The 18,994-nt window shown below is 51.1% G+C and overlaps 1 protein-coding gene across 2 annotated transcripts in view; it reads right to left on the minus strand.

Annotated features, from left to right (window-relative positions):
* Trs31 (trafficking protein particle complex subunit 31) overlaps window positions 1-18,994 on the minus strand; it is a 48,388-nt gene that overhangs the window by 25,967 nt on the left and 3,427 nt on the right. The window lies entirely within an intron of this gene.

The raw sequence follows: 18,994 nt of genomic DNA on the forward strand, positions 1-18,994 counted from the left end.
GATAAAAACAAAGTAATATGACAAATTTGGAAGTAATTTGTATTTTTCCTAACAATACAAACCTGTGGCTATTTATAGGAAATATTGGTTTTGGCGAAGCTGAAAGATGAGCCATTATACTTTTAATGAGGGTAAACTACCCACCCAATAGTTAGTGGGGGGGGGGGGGTTAGTAGCTACCCCTCTCACACACACTCCTGGGTTGAGAACTCACTTTTCTTGGAGGTAGGACATCAAGAGGGACTGGTACTGGTGGGCAAATCTGTATAAACAGCTACAAGTTTGTACTGTTAGGAAAAATACAAATTACTTCCAAATTTGAAATTTGTTCCATCACTAAATACAAACCAATGCTATTTAAAGGGGATGACTTACCCTTTAGGAGAGTGGAAGTCCTTGCCAATCTGGCTTTTGGCTTTGACCTGGGGTTTCCACTTCGTGTTTTACACATAATTGGTGGAAACCATACACCTCACTAAAACCATGCTATGCATGGTCCGCGGCCTACACAAGGTGTGCTCGTGATACTAGAAATGTGACTGTCTAGGTAAGAGATCTTCGAAGTCATAGGAATCTTCAGAAGTCTCCAAGACATATCCAAAAACCCCCTCGTTAAGGTAAGGGGCCGCAACAGTACTGACAAAATACCAGGTTACAAAAGGGAACAATGGTTTACGTACAGTTGGTTAACGTCAGCTTTGCAGACGACCCTGAGTGCTGATTCCTCAAAAGGGGGAGGATGAAGAAAAGAAGGAGCCAGTCATTCTTAATCATTCATTCAGACTAATCCTGGGTACCTTAGCCCTCAACCCTCTGCTACTTGTCTATCATGAAGCTTGAAGTGTTGAACCACTTGTTATGCAGCCACCACAGGACCAATGTAAAAAGTTTCCATGTTCCTGTCGGTTACGTCTTGCAGGTAGTGGATGGTGAAGGTCGTCTGACGCTTCCACATTCCTGCTTGTAGTACCTGCGCCACAGAGAAGTTTCTCTTGAACGCCAGGGATGTAGCAATTACCCTGACGTCATGAGCTCTTGGTCGATGTGTCGGAGGAGGATCGGGATTCAGTGTCAGGTCAATGACCTTGCCAAATCAAGCAGATATGATGTTCTTTGTGATCCTCCTTTTGACCTTCCTCGTGCTGATGTAGAGTGCTGGTACTCGAGGGCGAGCTGCATATGTCCTTTTGAAGTAATACCTCAAACAACTAGGCATAGTAACAGTTGGTCTGGGTCATCGCTAACAGAACGAAGACTCTTTATTCGGAAGGATGAGAATCTAGGATCCGCTAACCCCGGATTTTGAGTCTTAGCAATAAACTCAGGGACAAAGCTGAGGCTTACATCTCCCCCATCCCCTTAAATGGGCGATGTCATAAGAGAGAACATGAAGTTCTCTAACTCTTTAGGCCAAAGCCAAAGCAAATAAGAACACCGTCTTCAGAGTGAGGTGGTGATCTGTTGCCTGGTGTAATGGTTCTTACGGGGGACCCTTCAGAGACTGAAGCACCCGAACCACGTTCCAAGGAGGAGGTCTCACTTTCAACAGGGGAGAGGTAAGTTCATAACTTCGTATGAGGAGAGAAAGTTCTAGCAAAGCAGAAATATCTACTCCTTTCAGCTTAAAGGCAAGAGTCAACGCTGAGCGGTAAGCTTTTACTGCCAAAACCGAGAGGAGCATTTCCTCCTGCAGGTGCACAAGGAACTCTGCTAATGCTGGAATAGTGGCATCGAGGGAAGAGATACCCCTTTCACAACACCAACCACAGAAGACAGTCCACTTTACCTGTTAGACTGATGCTGATGATCGTCGCAGATGTCCAGCCATCCGTTTCGCAACTTGTTGCGAAAATCTTCTTTGAGTGAAGAGGTGCTGGATAGTCTCCCAGCATGAAGTCGTAGCAAAGCTACGGCTTTTTGGAAGATTTTTGCATGTGGTTGTCTGAGTAGATCTTGTTGTGGAGAGAGTTCTGTAAGGAGCTGCAGAAGGTCAAGGAACCATGATGCCATAGCAGAGATATGAGGGGCATCGACAGACTGACCAATGTTCTGATCTTGTTGAGTACTCTTCTCATCAGACAGAACGGGGAAAATGCGTAAAGGTCAAAGTTGTCCCACCGTTGTTGAAATGCATCTTGTCAGAGCCCTAGGGTCTGGGATTGGGGGGCAGTACAGCAGGCGCCTGAAGTTCAGGACGTCACAAACAGATCCACAATCAGGAAACCCCACAGAGTCAGGCTTTTGTTTACTACTAGATGATCCAAAGACCACTCGGAACCAACTATCTGAGTTGTTCTGCTCAGGTCGCCTGCAAGCACATTTCTCTTGCCGGGAATTAAGCGTGCTGATAGGGTCACCGAGTTGTCTTCTGCCCATCTCAGGATCTCTACTGCCCAATGGAATAGGGGCTGCAAAAAGGTACCACCTTGTTTGTTGATGTAAGCCACTACTGTGGTGTTGTTGCTCATCACCACAACTGAGTGGGCAGCCAGGAACTATTGGAACTGTTGAAGGGCCAGGAAGGCCGCCTTTATCTTTAAGTGATTTATGTGGAGGTACTTTTCTGACTCTAACCAAAGGCCTGAGGTTGTGGTGCAGCATGTGGGCGACCCACCCTACTTTTGATGTATCTGAAAGGAGCATCAAGTCCGAGAGAAGGACGAGAAGGTCGACGCCCTTAAGCAGATTCTCGTCTGCCATCCACCACTCGAGGTTTATCTTTTCTTCTGGTCACAAGGAGACCAGAATGTCCGGGGAATCCATGGCCTGAATCCAGTTGGAATTTAGCAGCCATTATCATTATTATTACTTGCTAAGCTACAACCCTTGTTGGAAAAGCAGGATGCTATAAGCCCAATGGCTCCAACAGGGAAAATATCCCAGTGAGGAAAAGAAACAAGAAAATACTACAAGAAGTTTAAGAATAATAATAACCTTAAAATAAATCTTTCTTATATAAACTATAAAAACTTGAAAATAACAAGAGGCTAAAAACTTCAAAATAACAAGAAGAAGAGAAACAAAATTGAATAGTGGGCCCAACTGTACCCTCAAACAAGAGATCTCTAATCCAAAACAGTGGAAGACTAAAGTACAGAGGCTATGACACTACCCAAGACTAGCGAACAATGATTTTATTTTGGAGTGTCCTTCTCCTAGAAGAGCTGCTTACTATAGCTAAAGAGTCTCTTCTACCCTTATCAAGAGGAAAGTAGCCACTGAACAATTACAGAGCAGTAGTTAACCTCTTGAGAGGAGAATTTTTTGGTAATTTCAGTGTTGTCAAGTATATGAGGCAAAGGAGAATGTGTAAAGAATAGGCCAGACTATTCTGTGTATGTGTTGGCATAAATGAAATGAGCCGTAACAAGAGAGAGAGATCCAATGTAGTAATGTCTGGCTAGTTGAAAGATACAATAACACTCTAGCGGTAGTATCTCAACGGGTGGCTGGTGCCTTGGCCAACCTACTACCACTGGAGAGATCATATCCTGAGGCAGCCGTTGGGAACTAGACGGGCCAGGGATGATAGGTGCCCGAGGAGACACAACCACCTTTGGGCTGGGAGTTCTCGTCTGAGGAATAGTCTTCTATTTTTCCGTTTCCTTTCCTCACTGGGCTATTTTCCCTGTTGGAAACCCTGAGCTTATAGCATCCTGCTTTTCCCACTAGGATTTTAGCTTAGCAAGTAACAATAATAATGATAATAATGATAATAATAATAATAATAATAATAATAATAATAATAATAATAACCTTCCTCAGCCTCACTACCCTGTCGTCTGATAGGAAGACTTTCTAAAGGTTGGTGTCTATCATCATACCTAAGTATACTAATCGATAAGAGGGAAGCAGTGATGATTTCTCAAGGTTTACCATGATCCCCAGATCTTGGCAAAGCCTCAGAAGCTTTTCTTGGTGTTGCAGAAGGATCGCCACCGAGTCCACTAGAATCAACCAGTCGCCCAGCTAGCATAAGAGACGGATGCCGATTCTGTGAGCCCAAGATGACACTAGGGCAAACACCCTCGAGAAGACCTGAGGTGCTGTGAAGAGACTGAAGCACAACAAATTGAAGTGGTATTTCTTGTTGTCTAGATTGATTCTCAGATACAGTACTTGCTTGAAGATGGATGGATTGGGATCTGGAAATATGAGTCCTTTACGTTCAGTGTGCACATGAAGTCCAGTGGTCTTACCGCTTGTCTCACCGTGTCCGCCATCTCTACGTTGATCGGAGTTTGTTTAACAAACTTATTCAGAGCTGAGAAGTCGATGACTGATCTCCAGCCTTCAGACGCCTTTTTCACGAGAAAGAGTCGACTGAAGAAGCCTAGGGAGCCGTCGAAGACTTCTTGGAGAGTAACCTTCTCCAACATGGTCTAGACCTCAGCCCAAGGGGCCAGCTCCTTTGTGGATCCCTTCGCATAGGAGCTTGATGGAACTGAAGCCTTGGTTAGTGAAGGGAGAGATTGTGAGCGGGAGACGATACCCTGAACGAATCACAGAGACTGTCCAGGGTTCAGCCTTGAGCTGCATCCACCTCTGCCAGCAGCAATACAGGTTTACCCCCAGTAGTGAACAAGTGAGGATTGCTCATTCCAGTGGTTGCAGCTTTGGCCGCCTCCCCTTGGATGTTTCCCTCCACAAGAGGACATGGAACCTTTTCTATCCTTAACAGGAGAGGACTTCTTAGACACCTTTGTATGATTGGCAGTTGTCTTAGTTGTTGGCAGTTTCTACTGCAGTTTCTTTTGCAGAGGAGGAGGTGGTCTATAGGGCCAGGATGTCAAAGCCCTATGGAGGAGGCAGTCCAGGTTGGATTTCCTCTATCTCTCTGCAGCCTACTCAACGTCTTCCGTGTTGAACAAGAGAGACCCCTACAGAGAGGAGTTCCGAAGTCTCGTTATGTCGTTTTGTGGGACTTGGCAATGAGACCTTTCTGCTATCGAGCCCCTTCGATTAAAGATAGCGTTTGCCCACAAGTCCACTACTTAGAGGGCCAGGAACTCAATGGTTCGAGTTCCCAATAGCAGAAAGGTTTCCATTGCCTTTCAAGACCTTTTCTTTTGAGAACCGAGGTTGTCCTGGTGACAATCGCCCTGCGCTACTATTCGACGGTTATCCGGAGGAAACCAGCCGAACAGGAGCTTCGGAATAGGATCGGGGGGGAAGGCAAAGAAGAAGCTTTGGATTTCTTCAACTTCGAGGAAGACCCCCAAAAGAGGGCAAATTCCTTTTAGCTTTCTTCTATCGTCGGCGTCTAAACCTTTCCCACTGGGAGGCAGACCATTCCCGGCACTCAGGGCAAGCATTATCACTATCATACCGTTGCCCTCTACAGGCGGGACATAACCGGTGAAGATCAGTATCCAAAGAGGACATAAAAGTCCCAGAAGAGCAGCCCTCAGGTCCTGGGTAGGTCCGCATATTGATGACAAGAAGACGCACACACACATACAAACACTGTAAAGAAAAAGCAAAATAAAGATTAGTAATGGCAAGTCAATACTTGGTGAGGGGAAAGGCGGTAGCAACTGATCTTCACCCAAGAAAAAAGCAAAGTGAGGTTCATAGCCCAGCTGTGTGAGTGAGAGGGGTAACTACTAATCCTTAGCCCCCCCTTAAATAGCAGGCAGGTGGTTAACCCTCGCTAAAATATGACAAATTTGTAGATAATTTGTATTTTTTCTAACTATACAAATCTTCGATATTTAATAGGGGTATTACTTTCGGCGTAACTGAAATGACGAGACATTAATTCTTAACGAGGGTTTACTACCCACACCGCTAGTTAGCGGGGGTAGGGGAGGGTAGCTTGCTACACGCCCCCCCACCCCATCTAACACACCTGTGCTTGATCATACTTTCCTTGGAGGTAGGACTTCAAGGGGGATAGGGCTGGCGGGCAAGTTTGGTTAAATAGCTAAGGTTTTTATAGTTAGGAAAAATACAAATTATCTACGACTTTGTCATTTGTTCCGTAACTGGAATACAAACTACGCTATTTAATAGGGGTGACTCACCCATTAGGAAGGGTGGACGTCCCAGCTAGTCTGGCTTCTGGCTTTGCCAAGGGGGCTCCTTATTTGAGTGTGTTAGCATTCAAGAAATAAGGAGTCCCTGCACCTCGCTAAAACCTTGCTACGCAAGGTCTGCAGCCTACGCAAGCTGTGTGTGAAGGTATGAAGAACTGTGACTCGTCCTAGAAAGTTGTTCTTTAGCTCTTTAGATGGAAACTTATAGACTAGGACTTTCCTCATACCACCTCGTCAGGGTATGGGGACATAACAGTATTAATATTAATACTAGGAACACAAGGGAGCATGGTTTACCTGCAGTGGTTTGAGGTCAGCTATGCAGAGAACCCAGGATGCTGCTTTCCCCAAGAGCGGGAATGATGAAGAAAAGAATAAGGGCCAGTCAAACCTTTTCATTTATGCAGACTAAAACCGGGTAACAATCCCCTCAACCTACTTGTCCAATAAGGAGCTTGAGGTTTTAAACCAGCTGTTGTGCAGCCACCACAGGACCGATAGAAAATGTATCGAGTCTCCTGTGAGTCACGTCTTGCAGGTAGTGGGATGTGAACGTGTTTTGACGTTTCCACACCCCAGCTTGAAGAACCTGCGTCACTGAATAATTTCTTTTGAAGGCCAGGAACGTAGCTATGCCCCTGACATCATGTGCTCTGGGGCGACGGGAAGGATGAGGGTCTGGATTCAGTGCAAGGTCAATGACCCTGCGAATCCATGCTGAGATGGTATTCTTGGTGACCCTCCTCTTAGTCCTTCCTGTGCTGACGAATAGTGCAGGCACACGAGGACGGGCTGCGGCTGTTCTCTTGAGGTACAGCCTCAAACTCCTTACTGGGCATAGTAAGAGATGGCCTGGGTCATCTGTTATAGTACCGAGACTAGAAATCCGGAAGGAGTCGAATCGAGGATCCGCTACTCCCGGGTTCTGAGTCTTAGCAATAAACTCAGGGACGAACCTGAACGTTACCTCCCCCCATCCCCTTGAATGGGCAATGTCATGTGAGAGACCATGAAGTTCGCTGACTCGCTTGGCCGAGACCAAAGCTAGCAGGAACACAGTCTTCCAAGTCAGGTGGCCATCTGTTGCCTGGCGTAATGGTTCATAGGAAGGTCTCTTAAGCGACCCGAGAACTCGAACCACGTTCCATGGGGGAGGTCTCACTTCTGACTGGGGGCAGGTAAGTTCATAACTCCGTATGAGTAGAGAAAGTTCTAGCGATGAAGAAATGTCCATTCCTTACAGCCTGAAGGTGAGGCTTAAGGCTGAGCGATAGCCTTTCACTGCCGAGACTCATAGGCGCATTTCTTCACGCAAATACACAAGAAATTCCGCTATTGCTGGAATAGTGGGATCAAGTGGAGAGATTCGCATTCCACGACACCAACCACAGAAGACTTTCCACTTTGCCTGGTAGACTACTGCTGATGATTTTCGCAGGTGTCCAGACATCCTAGTCGCAACTTGTTGCGAAAATCCTCTCCCAGAGAGGAGATGCTGGATAGTCTCCAGGTGTGAAGTTGTAGCAAAGCTATGGCTTTGTGGAAGATGTTGGCATGTGGTTGTTTGAGTAGATTGTGTGGTGGAGGGAGTTCTCTTGCGGGCTCCGTTAGGAGCTGCAGAAGGTCCAGAAACCACTCTGCGTGATGCCATAGCGGAGCTATGAGGGTCATTGAAAGATTGACCGATGTTCAGGTCTTATTGAGTACCCTCCTCATCAGACAGAACAAGGAAAAGGCGTGAACGTCGATGTTGTCCCACCGTTGTTGGAAAGCATCTTGCCTGAAAGCCTTGGAGTCTGGGACTGGGGAACAGTACAGCGGGAGCCTGAAGTTCAGGGCCGTTACGAAGAGGTCCACAGTCGGAGAACCCCACAAAGTCAGGACTTTGTTGGCTACTAGATGATCCAAAGTACATTCGGTACTCACTATCTGAGATGCTCTGCTCAGGTTGTCAGCGAGCATATTCCTCTTGCCCGGAATGAAGCGTGGCGATAGTGGTATCAAGTGGATTACGACCCATCTCAGTATCTCTACTGCTAGATGGGATAGTTGCTGCGAAAAAGTACCTCCTTGTTTGTTGATGTAGGCCACTACTGTGGTGTTGTCACTCATCAACACCACAGATTGGCTTGCCAGGAACTGCTGGAACTGTTGAAGAGCCAGAAAGGTGGCCTTCATCTCTAGGAGATTTATGTGGAGGTACTTTTCTGACTCTGACCAGACGCCTGAGGTCGTGTGGTGCAGCACGTGGGCCCCCCACCCTTTTTTTGAAGCATCTGAAAACAGCATAAAAACCGGGGGGAGGACGAGAAGGTCCACTCCCTTTCGTAGATTCTCGTCTGTAACCCACCACTAAAGGTCTAACAGTTCCGCAGGTCCCATGGGGATCTGGATGTCCAGGGAATCGTACCCTTGATTCCTGAGGCGACCATTGTGAACTAGACGGGCCAGCGATGAAAGGTGACCGACGAGACGTAGCCACGATTGGGCTGAAAGTTCTTCTCGTCTGAGAAAAGGGCTTGCGACCTTTCTCAGCCTTGTTATCCTGTCGTCTGATGGGAAGGCTTTGTGGAGAGTGGTGTCTATAATCATGCGTAAGTATACCAGTCTTTGAGTAGGAAGCAGAGAGGACTTCTCGAGATTTACCATGATCCCCAGATCTTGACAAAGTCTCAGAAGTTTGTCTCGGTGTTGAAGAAGGGTTGACACCGAGTCTGCTAGGATTAGCCAATCGTCCATATAACGGAGGAGATGGATGCCAATCCTGTGTGGCCAAGAAGAAACTAGGGTAAATACTCTGGTGAAGACTTGTGGTGCTGTGGAAAGACCGAAGCACAGCACCTTGAACTGGTTATATTCTGCTGTCTAGGCTGAATCTTAAGTACTTCCCCGAAGACGGTTGGACTGGGAGAAGTACACGTCCTTTAGGTCCAGTGTACACATGAAGTCTTGCGGTCTTACTGCTAGTCTGACCGTGTCTACCGTCTCCATGCTAAACGGAGTTTGTTTGACAAACTTGTTCAGAGCTGAGAGGTCGATGACTGGTCTCCAGCCTCCAGACGCCTTCTTTACAAGAAAGAGTCGCCTGAAGAAGCCTGGGGATCCGTCGAGGACCTCTTGGAGGGTACCCTTCTTCAACAGGGTTTGGACTTCTGCCCCTTGCCGATCCCATGGCAAGGGAGTTCAATGACACTGGATTCCTGGTCAGGGGGGGCGGAGATGTTATGAACGGGACACGATATCCTAGACTGATCACAGAGGTTGTCCAGGAATCGGCCCTGTCTGCGCAACTTTGTAGGCATCCCCCCACTGGTGGAAATGCAGGGGGAGTGCCTATCCTAGCGTTTGTGGCCTCGGCTGACCCCTCTAGGATTCTTTCCTCCCCTGGAGGACTTTTTGCCTTTGTTGTCTTCGCTGCTGTTTTTGTGGTCATTGTGGTCTTGGTTGTACGGGACTGCTGTGCTGCTGGAGGTTTATAGGGCTTCAATGTTAGAGCCCTAGGGAGGAGGGAGTCTTGATGAGACTTCCTCCACCTCTCAGCAGCATGTTCCACATCCTTAGGCTCAAACAGATGGGACCCCTCTATGGAGGAATGGCTGAGCCTATTGATCTCGACGCTAGGGACCTTCTGGTGGAACCTCTCAACTACTGCATCTCAACGTTTCAAGATGGTATTTGTTCACCAGTTCGAGACTTGATTATCAAGAGACTTGATCGTGTGAGTACCTGAGAGTAGGAAGGTTTCCATAGCTTTCCTGGTACATTCCTTGGAAAAATCCTCGGATCGTATCTGGATACCTAAGATCCCTATGTCCAGCCACGAAGTAGCTTGCATAGCATACTTTATGACCTCCTGATTAGGGATCTCAGCTGCCGAGAACGAGACCTGTCGGTTGGAGAGCCTCTAAAGAGGGATTCCCCTAGTTAGCTCTTCCAGAGAGTGGTGAAGAGGTAGAGCTGAACTGGGCTCCTCCAGGATCACGAAGTACCTCCTCTGCTGTACGAGAGGAGGTGGGAGGAGCTTGTTCGTGGTACCAGCACGGTTGGAGGAAATAAACTCAGAGAGCTGCTGGGAGATCTTGTCCCTGGTACTCTTCACCCCTTGAGACCAGGGCAGGGCTGCACTGGTCTTTGAGGCTTTCTGAGTGCCAAAGACGCGATCTAGGACCTTGTCTTTGTGCTCTCGAGGGAGGATCTCTGGGTCGGAAAACCCATTGAGAACCCTCATTAGAGTCAGAAACTGCCAGAATGCATGTTCTGACTCCTGCTAGTCTCCTCCTGTTGTAGGACTTGCAGCGAAGTCTCCTTCTGTCCCCCAAAGGCTCTTCTTGGGGTGAGTCGCGGATATTCCCCAAGTGCCTGGCTGTCTCCATTCTAGCCTTAGTGGAGGACTTCGACAGGGTTTTGGAGTCTTTGGATTCCTTCCGGGGAAGGAGGTAAGACTCCAACATCGATGCTCTGTGTGGCATATCCCTTCTGTTCTCAGAATGCGGGGAACTCTCGGCGTGAAGAGAGATTTCCTTCATTGGTGCAATGGGGGAGTCTCTCTCTTTGCGTGGTTCCCTAGGTGACGGGAGATCTTCGTCCGACAGGGATGGAGAGTTTGTCTGAGAAACAGGAGGAATTTGCCTCGATGGTCTGCATGGAGTCAGCTTCGCCCTCAGGGAAGTGACCGCGTCAGAATCTCCTCTTTTCCTCTTCAAAGGGGTAGAGGAAGCCATGGTTCCGTGCCTTAAGTCTAGAGCTATAGGTCGCTCTGATGAGCGATCAGACAGGACAGGCTTGAAAGCCTGAGTTACGGCTCTGATTAAGGCACTGAACCAGGACTGCTGGCTGACAGAAGCACTGTCAGACAGATCCCCTGAAGGGAAAGGGACTGAAGGTTCCCTAGGAAGAGTTACTGTGATAGGTGGGTTCGCCTTAGAAGGTAGATTAAGGATCCTGAACCCATCTGCATGAAAATGTTTCCCTTCTCCCACAATGCGCGATGGTATGCGCTTGCGGGGAGGGGAATGAGGCAATGGCGACCTTGCCAGATGACGTGTCTATTGGTGCGCGTGCTCGCGCGAGGGAGAATAATGGTGCTCGAGCGAGAGGAATATAGGTGCTCGTGCGCGGGAGAATGTTGGCGAGCGGGCGCACAGGAGAATCATTGCGAGCATCCGTAGGAGAGGGGGTGCGCGGGCGCATCTGTGTGTGTGCACGCTGGAGAAAGATGGTGCGCAGGTGAGCGCACATGTTTTGGCTAGCGCGGGCGCGCTGGTAAAAGTTGGCGCGCAGATGAGGGCGGCAATGTGGTTGTCTCACCTACAGACTTGTGCGCTGGCGCAGGATTCTGTTGGTGCGTTGGTTGGTGAGCAGGAGCGCGCTGGCACCCAGTTGATATAAGGCGCATATGTTGGTGCGCAGGAGAACGTTGGCGCGCAGGTAAATACTGGTGCGTAGGAGACATTTGGCACGCAGGAGAGTGCTGGCACGCATGAGAGTGCTGGCGCGCAGGAGAGCGCTGGCGCCCAGGTGGGCGCTGGCACGTAAGAGATCGTGGGTGCGTGGGCGCAGGCCGCATAGGTGCAGGAGAGCGCTGGCGGGCAAGAGATCGTTGGCGCGCAGGAGAGCGCAAGTGCGCTGTGGTATGCTGCCGCGTAGACAACCCTGGGCGTGTGTGCGCAGGTGATCGTGGGCACGTGTACGCATGGGGCGCAGGAGATAAGCTCCCCCAAACCCCCCAACCTTAGCTCACAAGGATGGTAAGGTTGCAGACACTAATGGTACTAACGAGTCTCAGCAGGACTCAAACCACCGACTGGGAAACACCAGGCAGAGACGTTACCAATCAGGCAAAAGCAACCTTGAATGGGCGATGTCGTATGAGAGACCATGAAGTTCACTGACTCGCTTGGCCGAAGCCAAAGCTAGCAGGAACACCATCTTCCATGTCAGGTGGCGATCGGTTGCCTGGCGTAATGGTTCATAGGGAGGTCTCTTGAGAGACCTGAGAACTCGAATCACATTCCATGGTAGGAGGTCTCACTTCTGACTGGGGGCAGGTAAGTTCATAACTCCGTATGAGTAAGGAAAGTTCTAGTGATGAAGAAATGTCCATTCCTTTCAGTCTGAAGGCGAGGCTTAAGGCTGAGCGGTAGCCTTTTACTGCCGAGATTGACAGGCGCATTTCTTCGCTATTGCTGGAATACTGGCATCAAGTGGAGAGCTGCCCCTTCCACGATAACACCCACAGAAGACTTTCCACTTTGCCTGGTACACTGCTGCTGATGACTTACGCAGGTATCCAGACATCCTAGTCGCAACTTGATGTGAAAATTCTTTCTGAGAGAGGAGATGCTGGATAGTCTCCAGGTGTGAAGTCGTAGCGAAGCTACGGCTTTTAGAATATGTTGGCATGTGGTTGTTTGAGTAGATTGTGTCATGGAGGGAGTTCTCTTGGGGGCTTCGTTAGGAGCTGCAGAAGGTCCGGCAACCATTCTGTGTGATGCCATAGCGGAGCTATGAGGGTCATTGAAAGATTGACCGATGTTCTGGACTTGTTGAGTACCCTCCTCATCAGACAGAACGGGGGAAAGGCGTGAACGTTGATGTTGTCCCACCGTTGATGGAAAGCATCTTTCCAGAGAGCCTTGGGGTCTGGGACTGGGGAACAATACAGCGGGAGCCTGAAGTTTAGGGCTGTTGCGAAGAGGCCCACAGTCGGAGAACCCAGCACAGTCAGGACTTTGTTGGCTACTAGATGATCCAAAGACTACTCAGTACTCACTATCTGAGATGTTCTGCTCAGGTTGTCGGCGAGCAAATTCCTTTTGCCCGGAATGAAGAGTGCCAATAGTGGTATCAAGTGGATTTCGGCCCATCTCAGTATCTCTAGTGCTAGATGGGATAGCTGCTGCGAAAAAGTACCTCCTTGTTTGTTGATGTAAGCCACTACTGTGGTGTTGTCGCTCATCAACACCATTGAGTGGCCCGCCAGGAACTGTTGGAACTGTTGAAGGGCCAGAAAGACGGCCTTCATCTCTCGGAGATTTATGTCCCATACTGGCTTTGGCTTGCCCGGGGATTCCATATTCGAGCGATCAAGTACTCGGACAATAGGGAATCCCTGCTCCTCGCTGACGGTTGTGATACTGCCGCGGCCTACGTAAGGTGTGTGCGAAGGTGACAAATGACTTGTCCTAGGCAGTTGCCCCGGAGTTCCTCAGAAGGAAATCCAGGCTAGGACTCTCCTAATACCACCTCGTCAGGGTATGGGGACATGACAGTATTACACCTAATACTGGGAACACAGGGAAGCATGGTCTACCTGCAGTGGTTTGAGGTCAGCTGTGCAGAGAGCCCAGGATGCTGCTTTCTCCAAGGGAGGAGAGGATGAAGAAAAGAATAAGGGCCAGACAGATCTTTTCATTCATGCAGACTAACACCAGGTAACAATGCCCTCAACCTTCTGCCACTTGTCCATCAAGGAGCTTGAGGTTTAGACCAGCTGTTGTGAAGCCACCACAGGGCCGATAGAAACGTATCGAGCCTCCTGTGGGTCATGTCTTGCAGGTAAGGGGCTGAGAAGATGGTCTGATGCTTCAACATCCCCGCTTGTAGGACCTGCGTCACTGAATGATGCTCCATGAAGGGCAGGGACGTAGCTACGCCCGACATCATGGGCTCTAGGGCGATGCAACGGAGAAGGGTCAAGATTCAAGGCCGGGTGTAACACCCTGCGAATCTGGGCCGAGATGGTATTCCTGGAGACCCTTCTCTTCATTTCCCAGGGTCCACGAACGAGGCTTGAACCTGGAGACGAACTGCAGCCGTTCTCTTAAGTCGCCACCTCAGACTCCCTACCGGCAAGGTAGGAGATGGTCTGGGTCATCTGCTACAGGACGGAGACTCGAAACCTGGAAAGAGTCGAACAGCGGGTCCGGCACTCTCGGGTTCTGAGTCTTGGCAACAAACCTCAGGGATGAACCTGAATGTTGCCTCCCCATATCCCCCTGAATGGGCGGTCGTATGAGAGACCATGTGACTCGTTTGGCTGAAGATAAGGCTAGCAGGAACACTGTCTACCCAGTAAGGTGGTGATCTGGGGCCTTACGTAGTGGTTCATCAGAGGGTCTCTTTAGAGACTTGAGGACTCGAACCACGTCCCAAGGAGGAGGTCTCACCTTCGACTGAGGGCAGGAGAGGACAAGGCTTCGTATGAGAAGGAAGAGTTCCAGCGAGGGATAGCCTTTCACAGCCGAAACTGAAAGGCACATTCATCCCGCAATCCCACGAGGGGCTCCGCCATTGCTGGAAGCGGCATCGTGTGGAGGGATACCCTCTCCACGACACCGACCACAGTAACTCGCCCCTTCGCCTGGGAGACTACTGCGGAAGATTTGCGCAGGTGTTCGGGCCTCCTTTTCGCAACTTGTTGCGAAAAACCTCTCTCTTTGAGGAGATGCTGGATAGTCTCCCGGCGGGAAGTTGGAGCAAGCTACGGCTTTGCGAAGGATGATGGCATGTGGCTGTGTGAGTTACCAGTGACATAGGGGGGGTTCCCTCGGAGGCTCCGTAAGGAGTTACAGAGGGACTGGTGAGCCACCTGCGAGAGGCCCTAGCAGAGCTAGGGAGGTCATTGAGAGACAGACCGATACTCTGGTCCTGTAGAGTACTCTCCTCATTCGCCAGAACGGGGGAAGGCAAACACATCGATGTTGTACCACTGTTGCTGGAAGGCATCCTACCAGAGGGCCTTAGGGTCCGGGACTGGGTAGCAGTACAGCGGGAGCTTGCAGCTCAGTGCTGTAGCAAGCCGGTCCACAGAGGGAGCTCCCCCCCCCCCCCGAGTCAGGCTTTGTAGGCTACCTGAGGATCCAAAGACCACTTGGAATGTGGTGTCCGTGTCGCACTGCTCAGACTGTCGGCGAGCCCATTTCTTTGCCTGGAATCAAGCGAGCTGCTAAGGAGATCGAGGGGAACTCGAACCATCCCGGTATCTCTACCGCAGGATGGGATGGCTGTACTGAAAAGTACCTCCTTGTCCGGGCAAGTAAGCCATCACTGTGGTGTTGTTGATCCTCACAACCACAGAGTAGTCCGCCAGGCTAGGTGGAGCTACTGAAGTGCCGGAAACACGGTTTCCATCTCTAGTAGGTCTAGAGGAGGTACTTCCTGGTTCTGACCACCGGCCCGAGGTCCCGTGGTTCAGGACGTCCCCCCCCCCCCCCTTTTCTTTGATGCGTCCGAAAACAGCATCAAGTTTGGAGGAAGGACGAGAAGGTCCACTCCCTATTGTGGATCCTCGTCGGTTTCCCACACCCGGGGGTCCGTCTGTTCCGGATGTCCCGTAGGGATCCCGGCGTCCGGGGAGTCGTGTTCCTGACTCCCCCGCGCCCCGAGTCGCCACTGGAGAGAGCTCATCCTGAGGTGACTGTTGGAAACCAGACGGGCCAGGGAGGAGAGACGTAACCACATTGGGTTGGAGGTTCTTCTCGTGTGGGAGAAGGTCTCGCAACCTTCCTCCGCCTTGCTATCCTGTCGCCTGAAGGGAAGGCTACGGGAGATTGGTGTCTAAGACCAGGCCTAGGTATACCAGACTCTGAGAGGGCTGCGGGGAGGACTCCTCGAGGACCACCATGATCCTTAGAACTTGGCAAAGTCCGAGGAACCTGCCCCGATGACGAACAAGGGATGCCTTAGAGTCTGCTAGGATCGGCCAGTCACCCAGGAAACGGAGGGGACAGATGCCGATCCTGAGAGCCTGTGAAGAGATCAGAGTGGAAGCATCAGTGAACTGTTGAGGTGCTGTGGAGAGACCGAAGCACAGCAGCTTGAACTGGTATATCCGCCTTCCAGGCAAACTCCAAAGTACTTCCTTGAGGACGGGTGAACCGGGATCGGAAGTACGCGTCCTACCGGACCAGTGTACACAAGAAGTCTTGTGGTCTCACCGCAAGACTGACCGCGTCTGCTGTCGCCATGCTGAACGGAGACTGTTTGACAACTCTGTACAGAGTCGAGAAGGGAAGGAGACGATTAAGGAGGCCTCGGAACCCATTGGCCACCTCTTGGAGGGAGCGTATCTCCAACATGGACTGGACTTCTGACCGGAAGGCCCGTCCCCTCACCGATCCCTACCCAGGGAGGAGGGAGGGGCTCGATACCGACCGGGACTGTTGAAGGAGACAAGCTCGGAGAGCTGGCCCTCAGCCTAGTCTCTGGCGCTCTTCATTCCCTGAGACCAGGGCAAGCTGCACTGGCCCAAGGGAGCCCTTAGGTGAGTAGATTCGATCCCGGACCATATCCTTCCCTTACCGAAGAGGAATCTCTGAATCTGGGGTCCCCTTGAGGTTTCTCCTGAGGGTCAGAACCTGCCAGAGCGCAAGTTCTGACCCCTGGAGCTTCTCCTCCTGATGGACTGGCAGCGAGGTCTTTCATCCCTGGAGGCTCTTCCTGGGGAGACTCGTAGACATGCCCCAAAGGGTCCATCTGGGTCCTGTCAGGTCCTTGCGGAAGACTGCGCCTTAGGATCCCTCCTAGGAAGGAAACAGGACCCCAGCAATGAAGGATGTAAGGCTTTTGCCCCCTCCGCACGAGAAGATTTCTCAGGAAGAGGCGGGGATTCTCCCTATGGAGTGATGGGGAAGAGGACCGGGTCTTCCGACCCTCCTGGGGATGGGTAATGCTCATCTGCAGGGGAGGGGAGAAGAAGTCTGAGGAGGGCTCATCGCCTACGTAAGGACTCGCGAAGGGACAGGATGGTCCTTGGAGGCGATACCATGCCAGGGATTCCTCTCACCCTCTTCAGGGGGAGAGGAAGTTGCTACTGATTAGTGAACCCAGTCAGAAGGCACAGGCTCGTCGACTGCATGAGCGCTCTCACGACGGCGTCCCACCAGGGATGCCGACCGACCCTCGCGCTGACAGGGAGTCCCTCTGGACGGAAGAGGATCGTTCGATCCCCTGGAGGAGTTGACACATGAGGGTTCGCCCGTAGAGAATCTGCAATGAAGGGAGAAGACCTTTGACCTGTCCAGAACCTCCCCCCCTCCAGAGAGGGCACTACTCTGCGCTGCAAGGGAGGGAAACGCGAAGGTGGCCTGACCGCCATAAGCCCTGATGTAATCAGGGCGCGATCTTGTCGGAGAACGGTGCGCCAATCACGCTTATGATCGCGCGAAAAGCACATATCTGGGTAGCACGTGAATGAAACATGAGTAGCAGTATTACCGCGCCCGCATGCACGCATACCTGCGTGAGCGTGGGCGTATCGGCGCCTGCGTGAACGATCGCCGCGCGTATGAAGATCGCTGGCGATAGCGTGGGAAACCATCCCACGAGCGAACGATCTCGGCGACAAAAGATCGCCGGTGCTTGCGCCGTCAGCGATTGCGTGTGGGAAACCATCCCAACCGCACGTGGATGATCCCGATGATCGCGTGAGCCTCAATGGACGCGTGCGGGAAACCATCCCGCGCACAGAACGATCTTCGGCGCTTACGCGCACCAAGAAAATCATCAGCGCTTGCGGGCCTAGCGCCGGATCCGAAGATCGCCGGCTAACGGCCGTTGCCGATCGCGTGTGGAAAACCGCGTACGGACGGCCTCGAAGATCGCACGCGGGAAACTAAACCCGCGCGCGGGACGATCTTCGGCACTTACGCGTGTTACGAAGATCGCAGGTGCTTGCGCGCCTAGCTCGTATCAGAAGATCGTCGCTAACGATCTTCGACGATCGCGCACGGGCGATCTTCTGTGCTTACACGTTAGCGCGTATCAGAAGATCGTCGGCTAACGATCCTCGACGATCGTGAGCGGAAAAACCGCGAAAGGGCCTCGAAGATCGCGCGCGGGCGATCTTCAGCGCTTACGCGCGAGTAAAGATCGTAGGCCCCTGTGCAACAGAAGATCGTCAGAGAGCGCGCACGCGCGCTTGGTTGAAGGATCGGCTAACTCGTAGATCAGGAACTGGGATGTGTCCCTAAAAGGGAGGGCATCCCCTGAAGAGGACCAGGAGGTCTGCTTCAGCGCCGACGATCAACTGAAGTACTGCTAAATACTCCGAGGAGTGGTCTCTGTGAGGTACCTTTCCCGCGAACGGGAGAGGTGTCCTTCGTAGAAGAGACTTAGAGACACCGTAGACTGAACCGCTGGTGAGCGCCTGTGCGCTATCTCAGGAACCCCAACGATGTGCGCAAATGCGCAGGGAACGTTAGTAGCAGCCTAATTGAAATATTGGAACAGGGTGTCTCTGAAAGGCAGTCTCAGGAACAGCAGGAACAGCAGTCGAGCGCTAGCGCGCAAGGGAACGTTGGCACGCAGGGGATACCTGGCACTTAAGGGACTTACTCAAGGTGTGAGAAAGTCTCTCCTGCCCAAGAGGGAGGAGCCCGTTGGATAACGGGGGCGTGGGCGCCCAAGGCGCGTCAGCAGTCAGGAACGGATACAGCAGGCAGCAGGTCCACTGAGGGCACAAGAGACCAAAGGTCTAACGTAGCCTGAGTAGCGAGGCCGCGAGAGGATTAGTTGCAAGACCCCGAAGGGTCAGCGCAACGAGAAACTGAAGTTTCTCCGTCACTAATCTCCGAAGCGAAGAAGTGACTAAAGTTACGAGAGCCCGAGAGAACTGCGTAACTAAAGCTACGAGACCCCAAAGGGTCAGGGAAAAAAAAGAGAAACCGAAGTTTCCCTGTCACTAAACACCGAAGTGCTAGTGACTGAACAGCAAGCTGTTGTCAACAGGAACACTCCTCCGAAGAGGAGTCTCTATGAGTGGCCTCTCTCGCGAACGAGAGAGGTGAGCACTTCATAGAAGAGACTGGGATGGAGCCCCGAAAGGCCGTGAGATCAGCTGACGTAAACAGGAACAATCCTCTGAAGAGGAGTCTCTGTGAGTGTCCTCTCACGCGAACGGGAGGAGACACTTCGTAGAAGAGAATAAAGGAGCAATCCTCCGAAGAGGAGTCCTT

This window comes from Palaemon carinicauda, chromosome 32 (assembly GCF_036898095.1).
Source record: "Palaemon carinicauda isolate YSFRI2023 chromosome 32, ASM3689809v2, whole genome shotgun sequence".
Classification (NCBI taxonomy): domain Eukaryota; kingdom Metazoa; phylum Arthropoda; class Malacostraca; order Decapoda; family Palaemonidae; genus Palaemon; species Palaemon carinicauda.